This window comes from Leguminivora glycinivorella, chromosome 2 (assembly GCF_023078275.1).
Source record: "Leguminivora glycinivorella isolate SPB_JAAS2020 chromosome 2, LegGlyc_1.1, whole genome shotgun sequence".
Classification (NCBI taxonomy): Eukaryota; Metazoa; Arthropoda; class Insecta; order Lepidoptera; family Tortricidae; genus Leguminivora; species Leguminivora glycinivorella.
The window spans coordinates 21,446,039-21,454,360 of NC_062972.1; positions in this window are offsets into that span (position 1 = coordinate 21,446,039).

Below are 8,322 nucleotides of genomic sequence, written 5' to 3' on the forward strand. Positions count from 1 at the left end.
CAAATGATAAGGAAAACTTTAAAATAAAAAAGGTGCAAATATTCACTGGCTTGGGCGTCTCACTACTCTGGATCACTATACCAATTTTCAGTACATCAAAATGCCAAAATGACATTGGCCGATCACATCTAATATCCGAAATGTATTAGTTTCATAATAACCAATATTAAAAAAATGACACTTTCTCAGAATACCTAAAATTTTATTTACAGTTATGCATTAATATTCCTTGCGCTGTGTTTTATTATTAATTGAGTATTCACTTCGTTAATTAATGCTAATTATTTATGAAAAACTGTCAAGATACAGTTTTCATGGATACTGAATTTTAGGCATTTTGAGAAAGTGAAGTTTTGGTTTTTAGAATTTTGAGAATACGGTAAGTTAATTTGACTTTTAGACATTTTGAGAATATGGTAATTTGAGTAGTAGGTTTAAGTCATTTCGAGTTTTAGACATTATGAGACTGATCTGTTTTGGTATTGCGACGTTTTAGGAATATGGTATTATAAAATTTGGTTGTAATGAACCGTAATCTAGCGACACTTCAGCAACATCTCGGACACTGGCGATCAAATATATGAAAGAGGCGCGTTCCAACACACATTCTAGGCTCGTGTAGGTGAACGCGTACCATGCTTGTATGAGTGAGATGTGACAGGTCGACTGTTCGCGTTTTTGACAGGCGGTAACTGTGAGGTAACCGAGAGGGGGTGGGTGGCACTTTCAGCGGGGAGCCGGAGTGATGATAGTACTCTTTATTATACTGTGCTTCAGCTGTAGGTACACTTATTGAACAGCTGCACTTTTTAAAAATAGGTACATATGGTATGAAATACTATTCTTTTTTTTTTATTTCCCTTCGGGGTGTACTAGAGGAGGGGAAGAAAATTGCTCAGAGTAGTAACATACAAAATTTATTTAACTCTGCACCAAATGGGCTTGCTTATTGACAACTACTTATGGCTTAGGGCCTTTTAGCTTATAACTTATCTAATTACGGGAACACAAGGTGATATTTGGTCGATTGCGCTATAGTACGGAGATGTTACAGAACTACTAGGCCGGAGAAGAGAGCGGCAACAACGTTATAAGGCTTAGCTGGTTTGAAGCGGCGAGGCGATGGTCTTCCCTCTCAGCTGGCCGGAGCTTCCAGTCACTCCGCACCTGCCAGTCGGAACCACGAGGAGCCGCAGCGCTGGGTCTGGCCCTCCAACGGCCACGCCTCTACCAAACACCTCCTGTCGGAGGAAAATTGTCCTGCGGGGGGTTTACGGTGAGCAAATGTCAACTCCAAGGGGACAGAGACGCGCCCGGCGCCCGCGGAAGCCGGTTAGTCACGGCCCGCTTTTCTGCCGAACAAGGGCAGCAAGGGAATAAAATCGTCCAAAACACTCAAAGGCGGCCTGTCGGCCTATTCTTGGGAGAAAATCTGTCTTCCAAAATGGCGTTGGTCCATCTTTTTTCTCGCTTCCTCTTCGGTGTTGCCAAGGTCCCAATCCGGGTACTTCCTCGGAACACTCGACGTCGTTTCGTGTTACGGGAATTAATTTAAAGCGCAATGAAATTCGCTGGACAAGCGGAAAATAATATTTATTAGAATAGAGGGAATGTTCAGAGACAACAATCACTCGTTTGACAAGGAACATAATATTTATTTTAATATCACACGGTCCCCGTCTCGACATAAGTCGAGAAATGTGGAAAGAAGGTGCTGGCAACACGACGGGAATAGCTGTCAGTTCAGTGATTCATTGACATTTGACAAGTGTATTTTCCTACCAAACAAATAGCTGTGTTTTCCATTACAGGTACTAAATTCTAACTTTTAGGTACGAGTATTCAATTCAATTCAATTTATTGCATAAAATTAACACTGACAGTTAAACCTTACATGCTAATTAGTTTTGTATTTCTTAGGATCTAACATGCAATATACAATATCAAGTACAGTGATGTGAAACAGTTCATTGTTCATTAATGAAATAAATATTATAAGTATGTATAAGTGCTGCGAGTATTATATTGTAATCTGGTCGACCGATCTTTGCTCGGTTCTATTTTAATATATCATGTCTTTAGATAAAAAAAAAACTCTTATAAATGCAAAAAAAAAAACTTTATTTCTGTCCGGGATTCGAAACCCCGACCTCTTACGACTGAGCTACGCCCAGCCGATGCGCGGTCGGCGAAATTAACGACAATATTTTGCGTTTACTAACGAGAAAGAAAAACTCATGAAAACTCGAAAATTCGCGTTTTCCGGGATCTAAGGCTAAGTTTTATCGATTTTTCACCCCCGAAAACGCCCACTTAACAAATTCAGCGAAATTGTTAGAGCGGTTTCCGAGATCGTCGGTATACAGGGTGTCCCAAGACTATGGGACATGAACGGAAAGTACCTTAAATATCGTAGATAGGGTATTTTGCTACAAGAAGACTTTATTTTATTTTTAAAACTAAGTAAAACTCCATTCATAGATTTTTAAATAATTACATGGTTAAACCGGGAATCAAACCCGCTACACGAGAAAAAAAAAACATCCTGTAATTTTGTCATACCGATCGATAGGCTTCATCATAAAGATTATCTTTCTCTAAATAACATAGTGTCGGAGATAAAAGGAAGACCATGAATTTTAACATTTTACATGGCAGACTCCTTAGCCTTAAAATTTGTCCATACATTAAAAAAAAAAAAATTTTTTTTTGAATGCAGTTTTACCAAGTTTTAAAAATAAAATAAAGTCTTCTTTCAGCAATATATCCTATCTGTGATATTTTAGGTACTTTCCCTTCATGTCCCATGGTCTTGGGACACCCTGTATATATAAATAAATAAATTCATAAATAAATATGCAAGAATTGCTCGTTTAAAGGTATAAGATATCTCTAATGATATGGTAAGCAATTCTATAATTGACATAGAGTGAGAGACACAGAAGTTTTAACTTCTGTCAAAGGTTTTTACAATAACAATAACACAAGCAGCGTTTCCCTCAAGCGCCTGCAAGGATGTTGTTGGCAATAACACACGTGTAAATGGATGCTAAGGCCCCGCTTCAGGCGTAGCTTTCCCCTTTTAGCACCTCATCTGCCTAAGTAAGAGCTATGAGCTACTATTGCGAGGTTAGGTTGAAGTGCTGGTATACTGGAGCACCAAGTTTCATTCATTATTACTATTATACGAACCACGTATGTACAAGTACGTAGTAGGTATCACTTACGAAGGCATATTTCTGAGATGCTATATTTTTGAACCTAAATATTTTAGTTAACGATATAATTTCAATCTATTTACTAAAGGTCTAAGATATGATTATGGTGGGCAATGTTCCTTTTTGACAAGCATTTTGAATGTGGATAGATGATGATCATGGATCATATATTATTGTACCTAGTACTCGTATATATATCTTATAGGTACCTAATAACAACATTAATAAATAACTTTAATCCATAATTTAATATTATCAATGTGAAAGTGTGTGCGTCTGTTTGTTTGTCCGTCTTTCACGGCAAAACGGAGCGACGAATTGATGTGATTTTTTATGTGGAGATAGTTGAAGGAATGGAGAGTGACATAGGCTACTTTTTATCTCTTTCTGACCTCCCAATTTTCGAATTTGTCGCGAGCGAAGCCGCGGGCAAAGGCTAGTTTTATATAAAATACCAGAAGACTTATGAAATCATGTCTGTCGTTTAAGCCATGTCATTTAGTCAAATTCATCACTCAAAAAAACTCGGTACCGAGCTAAGCCCCCACCACGAGTATTCGACATTTCAAATCTCGATAGCGTACATACGTCACGAAAATGTAGGTATATTATTTTAGTCCTACTGTGTAGCCGTTTGGGGGCGCTGTTCAATACTCTATACAATTAGGCAATATCATTTTCCTTGACATTTATGCTATCTAATAACATAACCCGTGAGATTTCAAAAGGTTTCCTTTTATAATACGTTTGTAAATAATACGTAATCGCAACATGAAATGAAAATAAAAATGAAAAATGTACAATGTTTATTTCTTTTAAAATATAGGACAATATACATTGATATGAATCTCCTAGTAGGTCTAGAGTACCTGTGATAGGAGATCCTGATTCCTTAGGTACGAGAATCAAGTAAATTCGAAGTAAGTTTAGAAGCTGAAAAATAAGAAAAAGATATTTAAAATGATTGTTAAAATGGACTTTGACTTGTCTTACAGATTTAATTGTAGTCTGACACAATCTAAAAATCGAGCCCTTTTGAAACCTCACGAACTGTGCTCATGTAAATCAACGGCCAAATAACAAACTCGTATGCGATTATAAAAAAATTGCACACTATTGTTGTTACATCCAATTCAGCCGGCCAATGAATGCCACATTGTAATGAAATGCTATCGTGTAAATCGGCCCGTATTCTAAAGCGAGGTTTAAACTATAATCCGTACATTTAGGTATTTGTAGAAACGTTGGCATACAGGTAATTTGTACACCTTCGGGTAATTACAGCATTGGTTTAACCAACTATACACTTGGTTTAAACATCTAGCAACAGCGGATCTGTCACCGAGCGACCTATTTAGAACCTTCTTATTTGGTCGTTTAATCTTTTGATTTACCCTCAACTCAACTACTGAAGCGTTTAATTTTTTTTTTTCATTATCTTAAAGATTACAGATTATAGCGAGAACTTTTTACTGCCGACTGCTAACACAGAGAAAATACAACCAGTTTTCATGTTCCTTCAACAAGTTTTTTGGTTGAAATAGCGCCTACGTGCTTTTTGGTTCAAACAACAAGCTACTTGTCATTTGAATCGGCAATATATTTGAATCAACAAGTCGATTTTATAAAAACAACCTGACACAATCATATTGTTTTAAACATACGTTTGGCTGATTCAAACGGATAAACCGCAACAAGTCGAACTTGTTAAATTCACAATGCAAATTTCTCTCAGTGAAGGTAAACTCAAAACTTTGAACAGATACCGTAATGTATTGAAAATTGCAAGCAAGTGCTTACTAGTTTATAACCTCATAATTAAAATTTTGAAAAAACCCCCGACCGCGACATAGACCATTATAGTGGATTAATTTTATTTTCATGAAACATTGCTAAATTCGAACACTTCCGGCTAACTCTGCTTTCAAACAAAAAAAACTAAATCTAAATCGGTTGATCTGTTCGGGAGCTACGATGACACAGACAGACACACACACAGACAGACAGATAGACAAACAGACAAACATACAGACAGACACGTAAATTTTATAACACCCCGTCGTTTTTGCGTCGGGGGTTAAAAATTCGCTTAAAACGTCAAATCTCATGGTAGAGGCTGTCCGCAATCTGTTTGTTTTTAGGGTTCCGTAGTCAACTAGGAACCCTTATAGTTTCGCCATGTCTGTCTGTCCGTCCGTCCGTTCGTCCGTCCGTCCGTCCGCGGATAATCTCAGTAACCGTTAGCACTAGAGAGCTGAAATTTGGTACCAATATGTATATCAATCACGCCAACAAAGTGCAAAAATAAAAAATAGAAAAAAATGTTTTATTAGGGTACTCCCCCTACATGTAAAGTGGGGGCTGATTTTTTTTTTCATTCCAACCCCAACGTGTGATATATGTTGGATAGGTATTTAGACTTTCTAGGAAAATTGTTTTAAACTTGATAGGTTCAGTAGTTTTTGAGAAAAATACGGAAAACTACGGAACCCTACACTGAGCGTGGCCCGACACGCTCTTGGCCGGTTTTTTACACTGTAATTTAACGCGACTGAGCTAAGTGCTCACTTAACGGGTGCGGCTCGGTTACCGGACGGCTTCCATGTCATCGATATAACGCTGTGTACACGTCGGCATTAAAGGGGAGAGAAGACATTTTGACGCCATTTTCAGCTATTAGCAGAAAATCGGCAATTCGTTGAAAAGCTATTTTCCCCTCACTAGCTCGGAAACACGTGTTTTGTCCTTTAATACCAGCGAGTAAAAACGTATTTTATCCACTTAGTGCTAGAATATTTTTTCTATACTCCGCCTGATGGAAAGCGGTCAGGTCACCGTAACCTATGGACGCCTGCAACTCAAGGAGTGTCACATGCGCGTTGTTAACCCATTAGAAATATGACAGTAGTCATTAAATGGTTGGGAAAACTTTTTAACACAATTGAAGTTCAGTTTGTATTAAAAAAAAATCCCAAAACTGGACCTTCAGTTGCCTACTATGATACCTATAGGAGGAATGGGGGTGATTAGAGGTAAATTCTTAACCCATCACGACGCATGGAAAAATCAATAATATTTTTAAATAATATTTTTAACGACTCTAGTGCAATTCACTTCATTCATAAGTAAATTACGAATTTCCGCAATGCACTTACAATTACGATGTACCTACTCATTCACAACATGAAATTCGACTCCAGTTCCTCCTTCTGTGCAATAACATCTCCCTTTAGCTAAGCTCACGCCGGAAGGAGGAAGGCTGGGTAAACACGGGGCTTTCCCACAGTTCTAATGGCCGCCGCGCAAATATCGCGACTAATAACACTATGCTCTACTTGATACCTCTTCGAGTTTTAATGACTTACCTATTTATTTAGTTTACGAGTAGACAACTTGTCTTGCGTAGCGGGTCAAGCCGAAGGTTCTGGGTTCGACTACCGTCAATGGCATTTATTTATATGATGAGCAAAGATATTTAATCCTGAATCATGGATGTTTTATGTACTTAAGTATTTGTACATTGTACATTTGTACCTATATATTGTCTGAGTACCGACAACACAACATTTCTTGAGCTTATTGTGAGACATAGTTATTTTGTGGAATAATTTTCTTTTTATACTTATGGCCTACTTGCACCAACCGCTTAACTCAGGGTTAGTGGGCTGTCAACTGTCAAATTCCATATGGTGGGTTAACCCTCCATTTTTGTTTGTGCAAGTGCACTGTAACTATACTATTCGAAAATATCGACTAGGTCCTATCTATTTAACGATCCTGAGAGCGTTGGATTCACCGAGTTAAGCGCTCATAAATAATCAACTTAACAATCTGTCAATAGTAGTGTTTGAAAAGTGCATTTTAATTTGTAAAATCTTTTACAAACCTCATGTACACCTACATACTTGTGAATAAAATTAACCAACTTCAATCTTCTGAAGATTGTCTCAAAAGAAGTGGTCGGTAAGATATCTGTTTCTTACGCTATTTTTGAAGATGTATTACATTACAAGTTTACAACCGAATAAAAAAATATTTAGAATACAAATTGTCAGTTCTATTTATGATTTATATTCATAACTGTTGACATCCACAACTATTACTCCGCTGTTTGAAAAAAGTTTTGTGTCTACAAGATAAACACGCACTTCCAATAAATATCTATTTTTATCACACTTTTTATCGTTCAAGTACATAGAAGTGTGGCACAAATAAAAGCAATTCTAGCTCAATCAGTCTAGATCATCTCAGAACGTCGGTGCTTTTCTATTGAAACGAGCGTAATTTATGAGGCCAACGGGCGTCCTATCAATATTACTACTTGCTAAAGGTCTTGGCCCTCTACTTACGGGCCTGCTGGTGACAGTTATTGATTCACTTGTAATAAAGAAAGGGGTACAATGATCTGATGTTATCGGGAATAACCTAGTTTCTATGGGACTCTTACGTTTCCCGGTTACGTTTACTTTTGTTTTATTTGCGATTTTTTTATGTTTTTTTTTAAGAGATCAGTTTAATAAATATATTATCAAGAGTTTAGCGCTTTTGGGCACCTATTAATTTAAATTATAGAAACCTTAGCACTACTTACAACAAAGAACATGTCTAACCACTTTTTAAAAGTTATAAATCGTTGATAAACCTTAGCAATCGATAATTTTAAAAATTGCCTCCAAGGAAAGTAGCAGGAAGTTATTTTTATCACTTCCGTTCATTATTTCTGGAATCAGATTTCCAAACTTTCTGAAAACCAAGAAGAAGACGTCAATAGAAATCAAAGACACAGATACATATTGTACTGTAGAATCAATTACTCATTTCGGAAAAAAACAATTTGTAAAACTGTTTTTAAATAGGCAGATATTTTTAAATATATAAAATCTCCAACTCCTGGAAAAAAATATGATGTATCTACGTAGAGTTGTACGTTTAGACATCTTACATGTTTTGTTTCCTTTTCACGTATTTATCTTGTACTAAGAAATCCTTACAAACTATTAACGTTTATACCAAAAATAAAAACATAAACCCAAGCCACGAAAGATGGTATGTGGTAATTAGGGTTCCGTAGTCACTAGGAACCCTTATAGTTTCGCCATGTCTG